A 22,588-nucleotide genomic window follows, 5' to 3' on the forward strand; every position below is an offset into this window, starting at 1 on the left:
GCCCGCCGCCGCCGGACTGAGCCGCTCCCCCGGCACCCCGCCGCCTCCCCCCGGCTCCTCCCCCGCCTTCCTCGCAGCCCTCCTCCTCCTCCTCAGCGGCCTGATGGGGCTTGTAGTCGCCGCCGGGCCGCCCCCTCGGCGCCCCCCGGGCCGCGCTCCCCCCCGGGGCAGCCCCCGGGGCGGACACCTCCGGGCCGCCGGCGCTGCAATCGCGGCGGGGCAGCGGCCGGGGCGGCCGTGGCGGTCGCAGCGCTGCGTTTGGACCAAAATCCGGGCGCCCACCTCCAGCAGCAGCCGTGCAGAGCCCCCGGCGCGGGTTCCCCCCGGGATGACAGAGGTGCGGACGGGGAGAGGGGGGGGACGGGGAGACGCCTGCCGGGATGCTCCCCCAGCAAACCGCGCACGGGGGAGTTGAGCCAAGAGCAGGGAGCGTGGGGGCTGCAGAGCCACCCCCGGCTTTGTCCCGGACTTGTTAAAGTTGGCCCCGAAGGGGTCCTACAGGGCTGCGCTGTGACACCTCCTCGTGATGGAAGGCAAAGGGACCGTGCCCCTGCTGCTCCTGTTCCTTGGTTATGGTTTTCTGCTCGCTCCATCATGGCAGTGCTTGGATGGGGAGAACCATCCCTGCTCCAGGCTCAGGGATCTGCCCGCATCCCCGGCCCCAGCATCGCATCGGGGCTCAGCACGGGAGTGACCACAAGTTGTCACCATCTGGTGGCACAACTGGAGTATGAGCAGGTCCTCCTGGACGGAGGGGGAGACCAACACTCCCCAGGGGTGGCCTCAGGCTGCCGAGAGCCCAGGCTGGGACCCTGAGAAGCAACAGGGCCCTGGGGGCTGAGCTGGGGCTCGCTGCCTGCTGGGGACAGGCGGAGGGGCAGGCAATGAGGACTTGGCCACAGCAGGGAACCGCCAGCCCCTGCCTGCCCCTGGGCATCCTCCCTGCCTTGGGCACGATGTCCTGGGCTCCTCTATACCTGATGCAACTTCAAGGCAAGGCAGATGCTAATTTCACATGAACCCGGGCTGGTTTCAGTCTAACTGCCCTTAATCAAGAACAGGATTAAGATAAACTGGAAGGAGGTTGTGGCTGCCACAGCAGCTGAGCAGCTTGCCATGCATCGGGCAGCCCGCGGGCAGCAGCCGGAGGGGAGCAGCTCAGGTTTGGCTCAGCAGAGGCTCGCTGAGCTGGGGCACGCTCAGGCCCCTCTCCTGCTCCTCCAAGGCACATTCTCCTGTGCTCCTGCTGTGGGACCAGCAGGGCCTGAATTAAAGGTGCTGGGAACCTGCACCGTGCCGGGGAGCCCCCCATCCACATCCCCACGCAGGGACACACTGCAGGCTCCACACGTACACAGCACGCACAGCAGCACCCCACCAAGGCTGTGGGGTGCCCCCCACTACCCACTCGCTCCCATGTGGCACCGACACCACCCACGGGTGAACCCCCACCATCGCTGCCATCGGACACAGGGACCCCAGGCACAGTGCTGGGGAGCACCCGGTGCAGCCTGCCCAGTTGTTCCCCCGTGTCTCCAGACTGGTTGTACTGGGAACCAGAGCGGGCAGGGGGGGACACCAGAAGGGCTGAGCTGGGAGGAGGAGAGCTGCGGCACAACAGAGCGGTTCCCCCCTGACCTTAGGTTTCCCAGTTAAAGATCTGCAGCTCTCCCGTCCTCCCCACTACAAAGGGAGCCCTTCCCAGTCCCTAATTCTGCATTTAGAAAACAAAAGCAGATGCATCTAGTTTAGCTTCGGAGAGGGGGAGGCAGGAGCAAGTGCTGAAGAACAAAGAGCTTTCCCTGAGAGATCTGACGGGACAAAGACTTTGGCAGCTCCAGCTCTCCCTGAAAGGGCCGGAGCCATTCAGGGTGCAGGCAGCTGCCGGGCTCCTGGGTCCCAGCCCGCAGGAGGGGCCGTGCAGGGTGCCGGGGGCCGGCTGCACACGCGGGTGCTGCTGCGCTGCGCGGGTGCTCGAGGCTGGACGGGCACCGGCCCCGCTGCGGGGCACCAGGGATGCAGCCCGGTCCCGTGGCTGGGGCAGGAGACCTGAGCCCTGCCGTGAAGGCAGCCGGAGCCTCTGCCCGTCCCTGTCGTCATTCCTCTGCTTCCCCCGCGCTGCGGAGGCTCCCAGGTGTGCTGGCCGACCTTGGCAAGCAGCTCCCTGCTGGGGAACGGCTGAACCACGCCGAGTGGCTCCGGCACGCTGTGCCAAGGCTGGGGCTGCCCCAGCTGCAGTCCGTGGTGCGGGGCAGCCTGAGGCAGGGCTGCTGGAGCCACCTCGGGGAGCAGCTGAGCCCCTCTCGAGCTCCCGGCCTCCGGTGGGTATGGCACAGAGAGCTCTCCCGGCAGCTTGCAGAGCACCAGCTTTCCCAGGAAAATGTGACGCAGGGAAATCAGCAGCGACGGGAAGCAAACATTAGCTCCCGGGCGTGATTTAGAGGCTAAGTGCAGCCTTTACAGGAAGCCCCCTCTCTCGCCCCTCCGCTGCGGCTCAATAAAGCCTTATTAGCGGCTCTGGCTGCAGCCACAGGCACTGGGCTGCCCGCGGCCCCAGTCTGGCCACACGGGCACTGGGACGCGGCTGTCCCGGGGCGAGGAGCTGGCTGCGGGGCCCCAGGATTGCAGCTCAGCTCGCTGCCCCAACACGCTCCTCACTCTGAGGTTTTTCTGCCATTTTCTTTGACCCAAAGCAGCTTTTTTCCTTCCTCGGTTGCATCCTGCAGCACCGTAACAGCCTCCATCTGGCGCTGCGTGGCTGCTGTCCTGATGGCGAGGAAGGGAAGCGGATCCTTCGGATGCCCCCGCCTGCCACGCAGCCCCGGCATCACCGCACCAGCCGGAGGAGAGGCCAGCTCCAGGAGCAGGGGTGCTCCGGGCTCCCCTGGGATCACCCTGGGGTCACAGACGTGGCATTTGGGAGGCTGAGCAGGAGCCGTGCGGAGGATTATTCCCTGCCCTGCACCTTCGGTACGAGGCGGGCCTGACTTCTGCCCCCCGATCGATTTGCGGAGGGAAATTAATGATGTTTGCTTGCCATGGCCCCCTCACGCCGCAGCCGAGCTGCTGTGAGTGTCGCGCTGCTCCAGCCAGGCTCTCGCAGGGCTGCGGCGTTTAATTAGCCGTCCCAGGGGACGTGCAGCACTTTTCATTAGCTGCGCTGATGCTGCGCTCATCCCACGCCCCTCGGCCCCCTCTGGAGAGCCCAGGCAGGCTCAGGGCCCTGGGACGGAGCGGGTCAGCCCCTGGAGGACACCCCACAAGGTGCCAGGAGCACAGCAGCCGCTGTCCCAGGGGCTGGGGCGAGGTGTTTGGTGCCGGACACCCTTTGCCTAGGGGCCCAGAGGGGCTCCTGAGGCTGCAGGATCAGACCCGCAGGGATTTCCAGGGGTAAAGGGAGGAGAGGGGCGATAACAGCGGCTGCTGCTGGCTGTTGCCTGAGCCTAGCAGAGGAGGAAGCTCCCGATAACAAATGCGGGTAATTTACAGCTTTCACCATGACACAGGCAAAGAGCAAGAGACAAATCACTGGTGCACATCGCCCCCAGCCCGCGAGGGCACGAGCTGATCCCTTTATCACATCCGCTCAGCCCCATCCGCACAGCCCAGCCCCTGGGGCTGCTGCACCCAGACCCTGCTGGGAACGGGGGGCGCAGGGTGGCACCATGCAGGCTGCTGGGGCAGGATTTGGGTTCGGGGGTGCAGGGGGTGCGGGTTTCTCCTCCCCAGGCAGCTCCGTGGGCACCAGCAGCCGTCGGGGCCGGGAGCAGCGGGCGCTGCGCCTCCCTGGTGCTGCACAGATTCCGCCACTCAGATAATCTGATAATAGCGTTTTGTGCACGCTGTCATTTAGGAGTCCAATGGCAGCTTCTTTCATCAGCAGAAAGGCTGCAATTATGTGTCATTACCCATGGGCTATGATTTTTCTCCCACTACCTAGAGTGGTGTTGTTTTTTTTTTTTTTTTTTTTTTCCCTTCTTCTTTCTTTCAAGCAACACTTGGATATTTATAACGAAAAAAAAAGCCACAGCCAACAACAAAACAACCGTGGAGATGGCCTTCCCCTGCAAGGGTACAAAATGAAAGCAAAGCAAACGCTGAGCAGCCTCCCAGCCCGCAGGGAAGGAGGGCGACCCTCGGGGCCCCGCAGTGATGCACGGGCGCTGCGTGGCCGCGCTGCCTCCCCGACACAGGCGAGGAGCTGGGCACGAGGTCCTTGGTGCTCGGCTTTGCCCACTCCCAGGAAAGGGAAGGGAGGATTTTTGGAGCCCGAGGAGTCTCCATCCATGCACCCGGCCCAGCGGTGACCCCGCTCACAGTGCCCGTGCCCCACTGAGAGGAGCTCCCCGCGCACATCTGGGTATTTGGGGAGTATTTCCCCGGGCTCCCGGCACGGGCTGCTGGTCCCCTTTAACGTGGGGAGTTTTCTCCCCGTTCGCAGGCCGGCTTCCTGTCTAGACAGCCCTGAAGAAGCCGCTGTATTTATAGACCAGGGCAGAGAGCTTTGCCCGCTTGTTTTGCCAAACCCACACAAGGCTGCTGCTGCTGAGGCCGGAACGGAGCTGCCTCCCACACGCTGGAAGAGGGGAGGAGGAGGAAGGCAAAGCAAACCACAGGCAGACCCTAAACTCCCTCACCCCCTCCAGATTGCAGGCGGCTCCTCTCACCTTCCCCCGTGGGCTCTCCGGGCTCCTCTGGCCCTTTCCCTGCTCCTGCAGCACCCAAAGTGCCCCAGCCCTCCCTGGAAGAGGGGCTACCCAGAGCCGAGGCAGCGCTCCCATCACACCCACACACACACACACCGCCCAGGAACCCTCCCCAGACACCAGCAGGGCTCTCACGTCCCCCCCAGCCACTTCCAGCCCTCGCTGGGCTGCCCTGCAGCAGCGCTCAGCCCCTCGTGCTCACACAGCTCACACATCCCCAGGGCTGGGGATGCTCCTGCAGGGCTCTGCAAGTCTCCCCGGGCATCTGGGGGATGTAACTTGGGCTGAAGGCCCTCTCCTAAGGGTGTCTCCATGAAGGAAGAACGCTTCCCCCCTGCCCTTTGACAAGCAGTGAGATGGAAGCACCACGTTCCTACATTTAGCTTTTTCCAGCTCATTTCTTCCACCGCCCACTTTCGGAGCCCTTCCTGCCTCGCTCGCCCTGCCCGGACGCATCCCCTCCAACCTCCCGTCCACCCGTCACCTCCTCCAGCCCCTCAGAGACCTCCCCAGAGGGACGAGAGCCACGGGGCACGGCCACAGCAAAGCCCTGGTTGCACCGGGAGCCGGGGACGAGCTGCAGCCCCCAGCGCATCCCAGCAGGGCTGGAGCAGTCCCCAGGGGCTGCAGCCTCGGCTCCTCATCAGCGGCTTTCCTGGGGGCACAGTGGGGCCGGTGCTTCGGGATCACATTTCCCATTGACACAGGAATGCAAACCCGGCAGAGGGGGGGTTAGCCCCTCCGTAGGGGCAGCGCCTGCGCCCCGGGACACAGCCCCAACCCTTGGGGTGCCCCGCTGCTGCGCCCCCGCCGCCCCCAGGGACAGGCAGGGGATGGGGCTCACGGCACGGCTGGGAAGAGCTTGGCCCCGCACCACAGCCCCAGCCAGAGATAAGAGATAAGAGATAAGCAGCCACCAGAGCTCCCCGGTGCCTCGTCCTCAGCCGGCACCTGCAGTGCAGGGCTGCGCAAGTGGCACAGAGAGAGCGCAACAGAGCCCAGGTGCATAAAAGCTTCTTAAATTGGATTCTTATTGATTAATTCCTCGGGGATTAATCTGCAGGGCTAGGAAACATCCTGCGGTATGCTTGTTCTCCGATACTTGGCTTGGAAGTATTTACCCTTCTCCTTGCTCACGGGCAATGGTTTCCAAGAAGGCTTCAAGCCTGCGCTGTCTGCGTGGTGTGAAGGGCCCCAGCAGAGCTTTCTGGCTGCCTTTTGGGGCTCTCTGGGGACTTTTTGTGCCCATGTCTGGCAGCTCCAGCCCCCGCTGCTGGGCACCGAGGAGGTGCCAGGAGCAGGGCTGTGAGGGGTGGGGTGTGAGGCCCCTCCAGCGTGTCCCGGCGGTGGCAGGGTGTCTGCGCACGAAGGACTGGAGGAACAGAAGCTTCCAGGAAGTTTCCCCGTGACGGATTTATAGGGACGGTGCCCTTTTTACAGGAGTTCATGCTGAAAACAAGCTGCAGATGCTCTCCTTGGGGTCTCCAGCAACAAGCCCAGATTTACTGCTGCTGTCTAGCACTCGAGCAGGGAGCGCTGGGCGGCAGCTGCGCTCCCGGCCTGGGGGCAGTGGCTGCGCGTGGCCCCCGCGGTGCTGCAGCTACCGGGGGGCTCGGCAGAGGCTGCCACCCCACAGCCCCTGCTGACGGCATCCCGGGGCAGCCCCCGGCCCTCTTGTTAGCTCTGAGAGCTGCAGCACGCGATGCCGCCGAGCTGCTGCCGGGTCTGGGCACGGCGGGGAGCACAAGGGTCCCTCTGTGCTGCGCGGGGGGCAGAGGTCGTCCCTGTTATTGCTGGGAGACCCGGGGGTCAGGAGCTTGCAGAGGCAGCGTGCTGGGGGGATGCTGGGCACACTGGGGGGAGCGGGGCCCTTCACCGGGTACAGCCGTGGAGCTGCGGCCAGGCTGCACCCAGCGCCGTGCTGGCACGTCCCTGCCCCACCAGCATAATGGCACAGCTCTCATCTGCCACAGGGCTTAGAAATCTCAGCTCCGGTGCTATCCTGTGGCTTGCAAGGCATTGTTCCAGCTGAGCAGCCCTTACCCAGAGCAAAATGTCTCTCCGGTCCTTGGCTCTGCCATGGCACTCGGTGCTCAGTCCCCTGCCTCTGACAGGGCTGTGAAATGCTGCCTCCGAGCTGTCTTAGTGCCATGGGCTGGGCTGAGGAGGGCGATGGCCTTGCAGGAAACACCTGCCCCATTCCCCGGGGAGCTGGGCAGCCCTGGGAGCCAGCAGCCGGCATTTTGGCGACCGAGGTGAGCCGAGGGCAGGCGCAGAGCTGCATGCAGAGAGGAGGGTCGTGCCCCAGCCTTTCAAAATGCAAAGCACCCCCCTGCCAGCAGCCTGAGTGGCAGGGAGCTGACCCCGCTTCGTCTCTGGAGCTCTGCCGGGCTGCGGCACCGGCTCGTGGATGTGCCCTGCACGGTAACGAAGGCAAATTGATGCAGAAGAATCATGCAAATCCTTCGCCCAGGAGCAAGGGTGGCAGCGTGCTTGCTCCAGCTGACAGGTTTGCTGGGCAGAACTGGTCCTACCCTCGAGCTGGCAATTCCAGCTGCCTTTGTGTTCACGCAGCAAATTCCCCTCCGTGGGGCTTTGGGTGGGCTCTGGGGTGGGTGCTGTGCACGTGTGGACCCCGAATGTTTGAAGCTTCCCCCCTGAAACATGGGGATATGTGCTGCAATCCCAGCAGATATCTGCTGCTCGTGGCCATGCGGTCAGCAGCTGCAGCCCCAGGCAGGAGGAAACGCCGAGCCTCTGGCAGCTCTCTGAAATCCCAAACGTGCTGCTCGGCCCGGCTGGGACAGGCAGAAGGCAGCTCGGGGAGGGGAGAAGCCACCAAAAGGGCCAGGGCTGTGGCAGCAGCCGAGTGCTGGGGCAGGGGCTGCAAAGTTCAGCTCCATCAGCACCCAGCGAGCTGCCAGGCTGGGCAAGGAAGGGAAGGGAAGAGCCCGGGACCCTGCCCTGCCACGGGGAGCTGCCTGCGGGCTGTGCAAACTAAGGAGATTAGCGCTGGGATCGGAGCGGGTGTGAAAAACGACCCCCGTTCCGAAGGGATAAAGCTGCTTTTCTCTCCTGTGCGCTGGGACCGCGGAAGCAGAATCAAAGTTTAATCCCTTCCGCCTGATCCTTCTCGTTAGACATAATGTAATTAACGGGACGGCGAGGAGCTGCAAAGCTGTTTGTGCTCCAGGGTCACACACGAGAACAACAGGGCACCAACTGACGCCGGGGCAGGCCAGACGGTGAAGGAATTTGGGGGAATTTCGCACAGACGAGAGGCTCTGCACGGAGAGGGCACCGGAGGCAGCGACCTGCCGAGAGCTGCCAGAGCCCAGCCGGGGCTCGTTGGGAGGAGGACGTGGGGCTGATGCTGGGGGAGCTCAGCGTGCACGGGGGGCTCCGTGCACCCCCCCTGCAGCCCTGGGCGAGCTCCGTCCTGCGCTTCAGCTGCCGTGTGCCTGGGCTCGTGCCAGCCGCCTCTGGCCTCGTCCGCGGTATTTATAGCCGGGGACCTCGACATCTCCGGCGTCCCACGGCACAGAGGTGCTGCGGGGGGGTCCCGCTGCCTCCTGCGAGGAGCAGGAGCCCAGCAGCATCGCCCACCCCAGCCCCCCAGACCAAGCACCCCGACACATCCCCGCTGCAGCTGGGTGAGGGGCTCATTGCGGGACCCCAACCCCGCCGGGGCTGTGCCGGGGGCCCCTGGGGGCACAAAGGGACCCCTCAGTGAAATGGGTTTGGAGAGGTACAGACTTGGAAGGGAGCCCCCGGCCCCCCATGCCTGGCCCCTTTGGGTGCCCCCGGCCCCTCCCCACCTGTCACGGCCGGCTCCTGGGCCCCGCTGCAATAAAAGGGCCCATTTATGTCGGGCTGCCAAACAACCGCGCGCGGCCCCCGTGGCCTGGCTGAAGACACCCCTGGCTGTCCTTGGGAATGCTCCCGAGTGCCAGCTCCAAAGGCAGCTGTGGTGGGCCTTAGATCTTTATGGCCAGTAAAGGGGTCCATGGCTAATTTATGCCCCTCCTATAATTTACAGCCTCTTTACAGCTGCTGTAAAATGACCTATAAATCATGGGCAACATCATAGGCCAGAGACAAAGCCCCCGCATCGTCACCTGCCAGCTGGCCCCGAGCAGGGGCGGTGGCCGTGGGGGGACAGAGCCGGCAGCAGGTACCCCCACGGCACGGCTGTGCCGGGAGCACTGCTCGGGGGGCCGAGGAGGAGGAGGATGCCCAGAGGCATCACAGCACAAACAACCCCAGGCCTTGTCCTCCTGCAAGGTGCTGTTGTGTGAGGTGCCTGCCCCTGGAGGCTGCACGACCCCCCCAAGGGTCCTGGGGAAGGAGAACCAAACCCGACCCCATGGCGAGGAGAGCCCTTCCCGCCCGGCCCCGTGCAGCAGCCTTCCCAGCCTTGGCTCCTGGAGGGGGCTGCTCGTTAGCGCCGCTCCTAATTTGCCCAGATGTTGTGCTGGCTGGGGGCCAGCAGCTCCCCCACCCTGGGCATGCTGCCCCTGGCACCAAGGGGGGCAGAGGAGACCTTGTTGGTCCCCTGAGCACACATCCCTGCAGCACGGTCGGGATGGGGCTGTCTGGGAATGCGTGGCAGAGGGGTGTCCCGCACCCAGGGGTGTCTGTGCCCACGGCAGCAGCATCTCCCTGCCCCAAAATGCAGCACCTTCACCCTCAGCTCCCAGACAGAGCTGCCCAGCAGCGGTGTCCCCACGTGGATGCAGCCAAGAGGTGGTTCCGAGGGGCATGGGGCCATGGCAGGTTTGGGGGTGCAGCATCACCCCAGCCCCGCTGCTGGCCCCGGGGCTGCCCTGTGCCCAGGGCTGGTGGCAGCGCTTGGCCAAGGGGAAGCTGCAGCGCTCGGCCTCTTGCAGAGGCTTTTGTTCCCACCGTGCTGCAGAAAGGGCTGACGCAAACGGTCGTGGGGAGGAAGCAAAAAACTCCCAAAGCCACTGCATCCGAGCTGGCAGGAGGTGGTTTGCCTTTGGGCCGGAGCAACCGCTCTGAACTCCGCTCCGCGCCTTCCCCGGCCGGCAGCAGCCTCTGTTGGCTTTGGCAGGGGCCTGGGGTTTCTGTTGCGCAAATCCCCGGCGGCCGGGCTCAGCTGGCCGGTGTCGGGTTCCCGGCACAGTGGCTGCCTTTGTGCCCAGGTGCGAGGGCACAGCAGGTGCTGGGCGGCCAGGGCAGCACCGGCTGCGCCATCGGCACCCGCGCCCCACGCCCTGCGGCTGTCCCGGGGCGCCGCGCTCCTGGGGTGCCGTGGGGCTGAGCTGCTGCCCCCCGTGGGGCAGGTGCCTCCCCCGGTGTTTGGTTAAAGTTCCTCCAAGCCCTGCTTACGGCCCTGTTTTTGCCAGCCCGTGACCCCGCAGCACAGGCGCTGGGGTGGGAGCGTGTCCTCGGCTCGCAGCCGTTTCCTAAACGCTGGGCTCGGCGGCGGTCCTCCTCCTAGCCTGGGCTTTAAATAGCTCTCCTGGTCAGCTGTGCGCATATATATACAGACGTACGTATTTAGATGCACCGATTACAAACTACCCCAGTGTGCAGGAAGACACAGGTGGCATTTTTAGGTGACAAAAGACCCACAGGGACAATGGCCCAAGCGTACATCTGATGCGGCGCAGCTGGAGGCGCACGCAGTGGCCTCACCCGAGGGCTTGCGACGAGGCTCAGGGTGGCGGGGGGCAGGCACCGGGGGTCTGGGGGCAGCAGGGAGCCCGAGGTGGGACCTGCCCGCCCCTCCTGCCAGGACACGCACACGCTACGCGAGTGTCGGAGCTTGCAGGGCTTGATGGAGGATCCTGCCGAGCCTTAATGCAATTACCAGCGACGTGCGCGAGCACTAAAGCTATTACCGAGCCGCAGCGTGCGTGCTTTGCTGGCTGGGGAGCAGCAATTAGGCCAGGAATAGCACCGCTACCGAGGGGGTGGCAAGGAGCCTGGATGCACCCTCCGCATCCCGGGCAGTGTCCCCTGCTCGTCCCTCACCCTGCGTGGCCAGGACACGAACGGGGCCGGGGCTCTGCAGGGAGCTGCGGCCCCGGCACCGGCGCGCGTCCCTGTGCTGGCACGAGCCGCCCGCTCTGGAAGCGGTACCAAAACCAGCGCGGGCAGGAAGGGAAGAGCAATTTGGCTCTCAATTGCAAGACTTCGGAAACATCGGGTGGGCAGGAAGCTGCTGCCCAGGGGCGAGGCCGGGGTCGTGGGGCTGGCAGCAGACCGCAGTCGCATCCTGCGCCCGGCTGCGCCCTCGCATCTGCGCCGCGGGATGCGGTGGGGAGGAGCGGCCCCAGGAGCTGTGCCGCTGGGATGGGGATGCTGGTAGGCATGTGGGGCCGGGCTACGGAGTGCATTTCTGAGATGTTTTAGGTTATTTTGGTTTTAAAGTAAAAAAAAAAAAAAAACAAAAAAAAAAAACAGAAAGTGAAATTTTATCTGCAAGGGAGAATGTGAGGTTTCAGTGAAAAAAAAAAAAAAAACAACAAAAAAAACCCCCACAAAACTCCAGATTTTCTGTTCTGCTTTGTTTTGACAAAAAGGCCAGCTCCGTGTGAGAACCTCCCCAGGCCCCTCGCTGCTGGTTCGCTGGCACAGCCCGCGGAGGGGTCCCCCTGCACGAGTGCCCCTGGTGCCCGCGTCCTCGCTGCTGGGAGCACGGGGGCAGCTGCCACTTGTGCCGGGGCTCTCGGTCCTGCCCTGCGGTCTGGAAATGGATTTCGCAGGCCCTCCATTAGCGAGATTTATTGAAGGCTGTGCACACACCGCTGCTGCTGCCGAGGGGGCCGGAGGAGCCAAGGCCCAGCTCGGAGGCTGCAGACGGAGGAATCGGTGATGGATGGGCAAGGAGCTTGTACAGCGGCTGGCATTTCATTTCACCGGGCTGCCAGCTGCTAAACCTCCCTGTCCCCGGCGTTTCTCTGGAACCTGCCACCCCACAGCCCTGCCCCGCTTCTCTAGCACACGGGCAGCAGCCCCTGTTCTCCTGCAGGGCTTTTTTTTTCTGACAGATGCGGGTTCTTCGCCATTTCCCTCTGTAGGACAAAGGCTCCTGCGGTTCCAAGGCCGCCTCCGCAGATGTTGCTGCTGCCCGGGCACTGGGAAGCGGCCACTTGGCTCCAGAGCCGGGCACTTACGGGACCGGGAAGCTGCCGGCCAAGTGCATTCCTGGCACGGCCGCGGGGTCTCTGCCAGGGGACGGGGTGGCTGCGAGGGCTGGGAGGTGCTCCTGCTGCTGCTGCTGCTGCTGCGTGGCACGGGGCGGGCGATCCCCATCGCACCGTGGTTCCCCCACGGGAAGCCCCGCTGTGGCCAGACCCTCTGTGAGGAGCTGGAAGCGTAGGGCCCCGTGTTCCTGTCTCAGAGCTGGAAATCCCAAAGCAGGGGGAGGACGAGGTGCAGGGACGCAGCAGTCCCGTGCCCCGTGCACACACATCCGTGCTGCAGTCCTGCACCAGGAGGCTGCCAGCCAGCACAGGGCAGCTCCCGGGGGTGCAGCCCTCCTGCACGCCGTTTTGGGGGCAGGATGGGGCCCTCCTGCCCTGATTTATGCCGGGGAGGAAGAAGCGTGTGCAGGGCTCTCATTGCAGGGCTGTGCTTTCAGAGCAAAGCTCCTAATTACGCGGGCCGCTCCGCACTGTAATTTCAGAGAGCCCAGCAGACACCTCTCATTTGCGGTCTGAGACAGATTTAACCTGTGCGAGGGGTGCCAGGAACCTGCCGGCCGTGCCCCCGGGCAATTTCTGGATGCAAATTCACCCGGCCGTGGAGGGGAGCCAGTGCCCAGCCCGGCACCTGCGGGTGGGGGCCGGGGCTCCCCTTTCGCCCCCGGTGAGGACCCCGGGGTGCAGCCGAGGGGCTGTGCGGGCACCCAGCAGCCCTGGCTGGGGGAGCCCTCCCACAGCGTGGTTGGAAATAGGGACGAGCAGGAGGGGCAGAAGGGGAAGCGGTGTCCCGGGGGTTGCTGGAGGGACAGAGGGAAAACCAACAGGCGTGTTCTTGGGAGCGAAGCCGCCCGGAGTTTTCCAAGCCGCTCTTGCCAACAGAGAGCTGGCGGCGGGGTGGAAGCCGCGCTGCGTCTCCGGCGTTCTGGGGTCTGCCTGCGTGTTTACTCTGCTGGGCTGCTCTTTCACTTGCTTTTGTTTGGCCTGTTCTGATGAATTATTTAGCAATTACGCTCTCTGTCGCTCTGACACCTCCGGTACATGCAGAGTCTCTGGCAGATGGGCGCTGATGAGCTGACGTGTCCTGGTCCCTGGGCTGCAAGGTCGTGGTTTCCAAAAGCAGAACCTGTTTGCTCTCTGCTGCCTTTCTGATGAACAGAAAACCAAAACCACCGTGTTTTTCTCAGAGTGTGACCCGCAGTTCTGGGAATTTCTGCATTCCCCAGGTGAAGCCTCGCTTGTTTTGCACAGCAGGAATGCTCTGGGTGCACAGCAAGGGTTGTGTCCAGCCTGGGGAAGGGCCAGGACCAGGACAGGACATGCTCGGGGCTCCCCAGGGAATTTTGCTCCCCGGGGAGAGCGCAGAGCTGCCTGGGGGGGGCTCCTGCAGGAGCAGCTCTGGTGCACTGAGCTGGGCTGCTCCCAATGGGATCATCTCTCACTAATGCACAGGGCGCGCTGAGAAAGGCATCATCCCTGATATTTACCAGCTCATTAAATAGGAAAGAGGAAATTAAGAGTAAAAAGCAGGGTTAGTGGGAAGGAAGGAGCCCAGGGGAGGGGGAGATGCTGCGCCTCTGCCTCCAGGAGCAGCCGCTGAGGGAGCAGCAACCGGCTCAGCAGCCTGGCAGAAATACAAAACGGTTCCCTGTGTTTTCAGGCTCCTGTAAGTGCAAACTAATGCATTATTTACAAGACACAAGTAAAGCAGCCTCTCACACCTCTCCTCTCTTTCCAGCACCAGGACGCTGGGGTTCCTGGTCCCCTGGAGGCGCGCTGTGGGCTCGGGACAGGCTGCTGGGCTGGGCTGGGGAGGCAGCTCCAAGGAGCCAAGAGCCTGTCTTGGAAAGCCTGGAGGAAATAGCATAAAAAAAGGGGGCTTGGGGGAAAAAAAAAATCCACCTGAGTGCACCTCAAAAGCTGCAGAGCAGCCAGTGTCCTCCCTGATGGGGCTCCGAGTGCCCACGGTGTGCAGCTCCCCACCGCGGGGACGGCGCTGCTCCGGGCGTGCAAAGCCTGTCCATAAACCGGGGTGAGGGTGTTTAATTGCCTCCTCTTAACAGGTGCTAACAGTGCAAAGGTTAATATGAAGGGTTAAACTCTCAGGTCTGTGCTGCCTGTTCTCCACGGACGACGCCGGCCCCAGGAGCTGCTGCCCATCATTTCAGGCACACGCAGGATGGGAGAGTGCGGGGCCGGGGGCATCCCCGCAGCGCCCCTGGGGCCATCCTGCAGCTGGCAAATGGCCCAGGGGGCTGGGCACGCTGCAGCCCTGCAGGAGAGGTGAGAGGTGCCGGGCAAGGGGAATTTCCCCCTTCCAGGCCCAGGCTGGCAGCCCCCGGTCCCCATCCGGCGTCTGTCCTGCAGGTGCTCGGCTCTGGCCCTCATCCAGAGAAGCACTTAAGAGCATCCCTCTTTAAATACAGGAAATTCTTTGAAAACACATAAAACCCATCGATTCGAGGGCCAGAAGTAGCCCCGAGGCCCGTGTGCCCAAGCCTGGCTGGCAGGTCTCCTGCAGCCCCCGGCAGGGATGGAGATGGCGCAGCCCCCCCCGTCCTCCCCTCGTCATCCTCTCCGGTCCCTGAGTGCGCCCGGCTCTCGCTGTGCCATCCTCTGCACGAGCTGATTGAAGAGCTCTCCAGTACCTGGCGGTTCTGCCCGCACAGGTACTCAGTCACCGTAATCAAGGCAGCACTCAGCCTCCCTTGATGAGCTGAGCAGCCTTTGCTCCGCAGCCCTCCCGGAGCAGGAGGCGCTGCGCTAATCAGGCTGTGCCAGCACCCCGTGGGGTGCCGGGGCCGCTCTCCTGCTCCCTCCCCATGGTGGGGACCTTTGCCAGGCGCCCTCACCAGCCCAGCTCCCTCCTTTTAGTGCTCTGCACCACCTCCCCGACACCTCTGCCCCGTGCCCCATGTCTCCAGCAGGGACCTGGGGCTTCCTTGGCTTTGTGGGAGCCGTGGGGGCTTTGCCCCGGGACTGCTCGTCCCCTGGGGCAGGGCAGAGAGCAGACAAATTCATTCTCCCTGTGGAAGTGTATCCCATCACAGAAGACACTGTATGTTTTTATCTTTCACCTGGTAGGTCACCAAAGCTGTGTGCCTTGCCCTGAGCCCCCCAGAGCCCGGCCAGCCCCCCCCCAGCCGGGGCTGCCCCTCGCACCTCTTGCCGGCAGGACAGGAGCTGGAGGCAGCTTGAAACCGCCAGTTCCTCCCAACCAGAATTACTAAAAAGCAGCCGAGTTTCAAGCTCTCTTCTTGGAACAAACGCAGGAGGCCTCCAGGTGCCTCCGAGACACGTTGCCTATAAATCAGGGTGATTAGTGGCTTTATAACGGCGGGAGCATCGATCCGGGCTGGCGTGCAGAGCCACCGCGCCGTGCCGCCGACCCATCGAGCAGCCGAGGAGCCGCGTGCTGGCCTAATGGGCAGTGATGTATTTGCAGAAACATCTTATTGGATTGTTGCTGGGTATTTTTTTTTTCCTTTTTCCAGAATTGTTCAATCAATGGCCTTGTTCAGGCCGGAGGCTGTTTCAGGCAAACACTCCGGGCTCTGTCACGTAGGCTGCGTGTACAGCGAGCCCATGGCCGTGGGAGCAGAAGGCTTCCTGCCCTGCCTGGCTCCAGCACCAGTGCTCCCAGTGCTCCCAGTGCTCCCAGACCCGGAGCTGCATGCTGCCCCTTCTCTCCCCAGCCAGAGCTGCAGCAGCTGGTTTGGGGAATGTGTCACGGAGCGGCTGCTTCTCACCAGATAACGGGAAATGTGGCCTTTTGTGCTTCCCTTCTGATGGCTCAGGTCTTTGCTTGGATGTCAGATGAGCTGCGGGCTGGGAGTGGCAGCAAGGGAAGGGGCAAGGACAGAAGGCTGGGCATGGCACCCCCACGAGCTAGGGAAGACACTGGTGTGGAAGTCAGGCTCCCCGTGGCAAAGGGCTTTTCCCATGATGACGGGGCAGTTTTTCAGGGAAAAAACAAGTGGCAGATGGCTCTCTGGGGGATGCTGCTCAGCGCTGCAATACAATATTTTCTGGAGGGTTTATCCAGCCCTTTAGCGTGTCCCAGGCGGGGATGTGTGTGAGCTGAGCTGCCTGCCTGGGGCTGGGGATGCTTCACCCCCCCCTGCAGCCCCATCCTCGGGGCCAGGCGATGCGGCCGCCTCCCTGTAGGTGCCACCAAGGCAGCGTCACTTTGTCCCCAGAGCCAGCAGCAGCCTGTGGCAGAGCTGGGACCGAGTCCAAGCCCTTTGGCTCTGCTCCAGCTCCCTCCACCTGAAACCATCCTCCCCCCCCGAGCATCGCCTGCTCCGTGCACCAGCGGGGATCCCGGGCGTGGGGTTTGCCCGTGCCCACGGTCGCTGCCGCCTTCCCCTGGGCAGTGGCCGCAGAGGCAGGGAGCTCTGCTCCCCGAGGTGTTTCTCATTTAAAAGCCACTTTCCCAATGTGCATTCTGCCCATGTGCCAGGTGGCAAGGAAATGTTTCTTCCCTGAGTCCCTGCTGAAAGCCCTCAATAGGGCTTTTGTCACGGGGGCAGCGTCCCCTCCTCGCTCCCGACCGCAGAGCCGAGGGGACACTGCCCGGCTGAAACCTGTCAGAGCTCTGAGCGATGGCTGGGACCCTTCAGTGAGCAGTGCGTGCACTACCTTAGCAGCACTATTTCCTTTCCTGAGGCCTAATTAGGGTCTGAAATCAAAAGCATAACAACCCTATTTCCTCTCGCTCAGTGGAGCTGTGAGAAGTAAGAAAGGAGCCTCCTGGTTGAGCGGCCTCGGTAAGGAAAGCACGTCAAAATGTCAGCAGAAACGTTGCTGCACGGCGCGGTGCTGCTGGGGCTCGCTGTGCCAGGGCACTTTCAGGCAGGATTTTCAGCACGGTTCTGTTTGGACACCTAAATGAGGACCAGATTTCCCAACACGATTTGGGTTGTCGCTGCTCGGGGTTGGAAGGAAATGGGGAAATTCTCCATTGCTGCTCTCAATGGGAACTGTTGTGTACTAATCTGGTGCTGGAAACCTGAACCCATGTGACCAGGAATTTGCTGGCAATGGCATAAAACAAAGGCTCTGTCCTGGGAAGTCAAAATGCCTGCAGAATTATTTATATGAATGCTTCAGATTGTCTTAAAGAGAGGCACTTCGCAGAGACAGCTCCAGCAGCTTATGCAAAGGAGCCATGCAAATCAGGCTGATAAATATTTAATAGGAGGGAAACGCAACAAAAGGTGTTTGTGTTCTGCCCTCGGGGTGTGAGCGCAGCACCAGCATATGGTGCGTGCGGGGTGCGCGGTGCGTGCGGTGCCGCAGGGTGCTGCAGGGCTCCTCTGCTCCCTGCGGGAAGGAGCCTCCTGTGCTGCCCGGGGGTGTCTGGGGGGGGACAAGTGCCCGCAGGGCTGCTCCAGGTCCCTTTTCAAAGGGCATCCGCAGCCCCACAAATGTCCCTGCTATTTCCAGTGGTGTGAGTGCTTTGCAAAGTGCTGGGGGTGAAGGGCAGGGGACAAGTGCCGGGCACCAGTCCTTTGGTGTCCTTTGGTGGCTGTGGGGCAGCTGCTCAGGGGGTACCAAAGGCACCGAGGGCACCAAGCTGGGTGGGCACTGAGGCACCCGGCCCTGCGATCAGCCCGCACTTGGCACTGTGTGCTGCCAGGGGAGCCCGCAGGCTGCTGAACGTTGCGAGGAGGAGCAATTCTCTGGAAAGTGCCCATCCCTGGCATAGAAAGCCCTTAGTGCCTGCTGCCCAGAGGTTCAGGATACTGCTGCAGATCTGCCCTGCCTAGAAACCCCACCTCACGCTCCTGCACACGAAAACGTCTGTCCAGAACCAGCTGGGGGTGGAGGAAAAAATTAGGCAAACCTTGCCTGGATGCTGTGAGAGGATGCGGCAGGCAGCTAAGAATAGCAATGCCTCCTCCGGCTTCCAGTCTGGCCGGTGCAGGAGGCCAGTGCTGCCCGCAGCGGGGCACTTCTCCCCTTAATGCGTCCGCAGGGAGCAATCGCGCGGGGAGTGGCGGAGCGCTGGGAGGAAGCGTGCTGCGGGCTGAGCCGAGCGGTGCCAGGTTTCCTTCTTTATTCTTTCCAGTAATCTGTTAAAATAACTGGAATGAATCAATAACTGCATGCTTAATTCCCTTCTTGCTCTGCAGAGCTCCCGCGGCCGGCGTGGTCCCCGCAGGCTGAGCCGCGGCTCCGAGGGGCTGCGAGGTGCCACCCCCAGCCGCCCCCCCCGGGCTCTCCAGGTGCTGCTGCGAGGGGCTCCGAGCTCCTCCGGTGCAATGGCACTTCTTCATGCAAGCCATTTCCCTGTGTCGGAAGGCTCCTCAGGGGAAAAAAAGCCTCTCACAAACCGATTTTATGGGTGGCTTCCAGAGGGCACAGAAAGCAAAACAAGGCACTTGCCTGGGGTCACTCAGCAAATTAGACCCGAGCCAGGAAGGCAGCCCAAGAGCCCATGCTCCCACCTCCCCTATTTTACCCTCCAGGGTAAGAAACAAACCCTTCCTGCCCATGGCTGTGGCTGGTGCCTGGCGCTGCTGCACGGTGGGTGCAGGGGACCCGGTCGGCTCCTGCCAAAGTCAGTGAAAGTTTCTCATGCATGGAGCTGAAATTCATGCGCATCCACAAGAATTCCTCCCCCCCACCTTTTTTTTATTCAGTCTTGGAAACGCCTTGTAAATCCTAATGCAACTTGGCAGAAATAAGATCGTGTTTTGTTGTGCTACCCACAGCATCTTGCTGGGAATGGGAACGCTCAGGAGCATCGGCTTTGCTTGTGACACCAGGCACAGATCTGCCGCTGTCAGCAGCCCCGTTCCTTCCCTGCCCGTCCATGTTCTCCTTGCATTATGTGAGGAACAAGGGGAGGTTTTGAGGACTGGGGGTGGACACACGTGGTTTTGTTTTGAGCTCCGAGCAGCGAATGACTTACAAGCACCGCGGGTACTTCGTGTCCCGTGCTGCAATACCCTGGTGTGCTCGGAGGGGTCTGCTCCGACCTCGCAGCCAGTAACTTTTGAACTCCTCCTAGACAGGGTAAATTATGATTTAAAGATGTGCTAGCTGAACTCTTGGCTCCTCTCAAGGGCTCTTTTCGGCTGATGGATGTGATTCCGATCTGCAGCTTCCTCCCTCTGTGTCAGGGCTGGGAGCCGTGCGGGGGGGACGCTCCCCTCCCCAGGCGTTGCTGCCTGCGTCCCAGCCCCGCTCTGCCCGGGAGCGGGCAGGCTCAGCCCCTGCCCCTGGTCTGACCTGGGGGTGTCGGCTCCCCCATAAGAGATTGAGGTCCCAAACCTCAGCACCAGGCTCACAAAGCTCCTGTGCTGCTGTTCAGGGTTGCTCGGGGCACGTTTCCCCAGCCCTGTTCTGGGGCAGGCAGGGCCACGGGGCCGCACAGCGCTGGGTCTGGCTGCCTCCCCGTCTGTGCTCTCCTCTTAATTAGGAAGGGGCTTTTGTTCCATTTGCCCTGCCTCGTTTCGCTGTCTTTGTTTTTCTTGCAGAGCCGGAGTTCCTGATTCATGCTAACTTCAGCTGGCCGGGTAACAACATGTGTGTCTGCATAAGTTATCACCTCCGCGTCTCTCACACCCCCAGGGGCTGGGAGCTCAGGAAGGCTCGGGGCTTAAAGCAGCCCCCGGCCCTGCAGCGCTCCAGAAAAAACACATCTCCCTCTCCGGAGAGCGGCGGCATTGGCAGGTTTGGCTGCTCGTAAATCAGAATTTCCTCAGCAGTCGCCCATCTGGTGGGTGGCACGGCACGTATTCCCACGGGCAGGGAGCCCCGAGGGAGCTCGGCAGGGCTCCGGGGCGCTCACCAGCACCCCTGGCCTGGCCCTGGTGCCCTTCTGCAGTGCTCCTCTCCGTGCCACGGTGCTTCAAAGGTCCTGAGATGGCTTCAGGAGCACCTCTGGCCTCTGGATGTTTCTCCACGTGTATGGATGCAGCCAGGCTTGTTGATACCTTGGGTGGAAAGGGCAAAGCACAAGAGCAGCTCCCGGCCGTCCCTCCTCCTCCCTGGGCTCCGCAGCAGCCAGGGTCATTTTCTCCTCCCTGTTTCCTCCCCATAATTCACGGCTGGCTTGCGGTTTGTGACACTCGGATCACTCCCGATAAGAATTCCCCACCATTATTATGCAGATGGGCTTTATGAAAGCCCCTGAGTGCTTCTTGCCTCTGCAGTGAGGGGCTTAGAACAAAGCGGTGTTTATTTGCCAGACGCGGGGCGAATGCTAAGTGGCAGCACCGGGCACAGCATCTCCACACGGCAGGCACCACGGCAGCACGAGAACACCTCTCTGCTCCCTCCCAGCTGCTAGAACAGAACAGAACAGAACAGAACAGAACAGAACAGAACAGAATAGAATAGAATAGAATAGAATAGAATAGAAGCTTTTTTCAGAGGAGTTTGCAGCTGTGGGGAAGGGGCTGTACTGACACGTGGATGGGCGGCGAGCCGAATTTATGGTCTGGAGAATCCGGGGTGAGATGGATGGGGCAAGAGATGAACGCGGCTGTTTCCCCCTCACCGGCACAGGCCTGTCTTTGAATTCACAGGGAACACCTTCGCTGCTGATAAATAAAAGAGAAATATGCTTCCTGCTCGGCCGCGCTGATTGCAGCATCCATCAGAATTACTGCGCTGCTGGCAGGCTGTGCAGAGCGCGGCGCTGACAGATCCCCGCGTGGAGACGGATGGGACAGCCGGGCACTTTATTCAGGAAAGATGGGAGAAGTGAAGGATGTGTTAAATGGCAATAACCCCTCGATGAAGTATTTCACCATGTCAGACAGCAGTAAATGATGGCGGCCGTATCCAGCCTTGATTATTTCGTGTCTGTTTGCAACCTTCCATTAAAAAACGTGCACGCTCTCTGATTTAGCAACCCTACCCATATATTACCTGCGTGGTCGATGTGCTACACAAATGCCTCGGATAATGAAATTATAAGCAGGAGGAAATCACATTTTAATAGAAATCCTATCGGGCAACATGCCACGCCAAAATCGCATTAACAGGGCAAATTTTGTAGGGTGAGTTAATTTCTTGTATTAAACCAGCTCGCTGGAAAAAAACCAGCCGCACCTTCCGGGGCACCTGCCTTTCCTCAGGCCGGGACAGCAGCCGTGGTGGGAGCAAAGTGGGATGCTCACTGAGGGATGATGTGAGCGCCTGGCCCCGTGCCCTGCCCCACTGCCCCACGAGGTGCGGGGCAAAATTCCACTTTCGAGGGTTTTTTGCTTTGTTGCCACCTCCGTCATTTTCGTGGAAAGTTGTGTTGCGATACATGCATTCTTCTGAAGCTAATCTGGGTCTTTATTCCAATTTTCCATAGAAAAATTGGGCTGTTTTTCAAAGAGAACAAAGCCAATTTCCAAGCAAATATGGGTTAGGCTTTGGTCTGTTTTCCAATCAAAGTGTTTCTTTGCCTCAAAAACATGCCAAAAGGTTGCTTTCTCAAGTTTCTCTGTGTGAAAATCACGGTTGCACTGGAATTGGAGGAAGCAGGGAGTGAAATCCTCACTGGGGGCTCAGGGGGCTGGTCCCCCCCTGCCCAGCGCCACGGGCACGGAGAGCCCAGGTCAGCCCTTGGGTGAAAGCCGAGGGCACTGCTGGCTCCATAGCTGGGGACGGGCATCGTGCTGCACAGTGTGCATCAGCTGATGGCTAACGGGGATCAGGATGAATTCTTGTGGTGGATTATTCTGTAATTCCAGGATCCCTCAGCTTGCTGGAAGCACCCAGCCTGGCCACAGGGGCGGGTGGGGTATGGGATCACAGCGGCCTCATCGTGCTCCTGGGGTACCTCCACGAGGCATCACCAGCTCCGGCGCCCTGCAGGGCTTTGCACCCAGATGGTGCCACACACGGCGGTGGCCCCGGAACGCCGAGCACCCACTGTCCGCAGGGGAAACCCGAAGTTTTGTCGGGCTGCAGGGAGCAGTTGACAGCAGAAGTTCTTGTCTGACAGGAAAAGCAAAGCTCGGCTGCGTTTCAATGTGCTATTAATAACGGGCTGCTGCAGAAAGCGCTTGGCAAGTGGCAGCAGCTCTGAATTACGATGAAAACTACTGATAATAACAACCACCTGACTACAATTGGCTCCAGTCGCTATGCCTTTCTCAGGGACCTCCAACAAGCTCACGTGTAACCCCGGGGGTCAGGCTCCTGGGGAGCACTGCCCGGGCAGGGCAGCAGTGGGGGCTGCAGAGAGGTGCTGCGGAGCAGGGTGGGTGTCCCGGGGGGCTGGGGGCTGCGGCAGGGGCTGGCCCTGGCTCTGCGTCCTCAGCTGGCATGGTGGCTTTGTCACCTCGTGCCCTGCGTGGCTGCCAAGGTGGGACATGGGATCCTCATCCCCTGGCTCGTGCATCCTGGTGCAAAGCCACCCCGAGCAGCCCTAGCCTGAGCTGTGCTGCTCGTCCCTGCCCATCCCCATCCCCATCCCCGGGGGTTTCTGCTCCCCTGGCCCCCACCTCCCCGTCCAGCTGTGGGCTGCATGGTGCCGAGCAGCAGGCTGCAGCCCCAGCGCGCTCGTGGCTCTTGCAACTCGGGAACAGATGTGGAGTCGAAGGAGAGGATTTGGCAGCCGAGAGCTCTGTAATGAGGACTAAATGCTTCGCTGTTCCCTAACAAACTGAAAACAACGCGGGGCTGGCGGGGGGGCTGCTCGCCCTGCGCAGGGGCACGGCGCGGGCGGCTGCTGCGCGGGGGCTCGTGGGCTGCCTG

At 61.8% G+C, this 22,588-nt stretch overlaps 1 long non-coding RNA gene across 1 annotated transcript; it reads left to right on the forward strand.

Moving 5' to 3' along the window:
* The first annotated feature begins 35 nt into the window (after positions 1-35).
* Positions 36-21,960, forward strand: LOC311424211. The gene is made up of 2 exons (XR_014686015.1): positions 36-337; positions 19,366-21,960. It is a non-coding gene; the product is annotated as an uncharacterized lncRNA (long non-coding RNA).
* The last annotated feature ends 628 nt before the right edge of the window (positions 21,961-22,588 follow it).

This window comes from Aythya ferina (assembly GCF_964211825.1).
Source record: "Aythya ferina genome assembly, chromosome: 27".
Classification (NCBI taxonomy): Eukaryota; Metazoa; Chordata; class Aves; order Anseriformes; family Anatidae; genus Aythya; species Aythya ferina.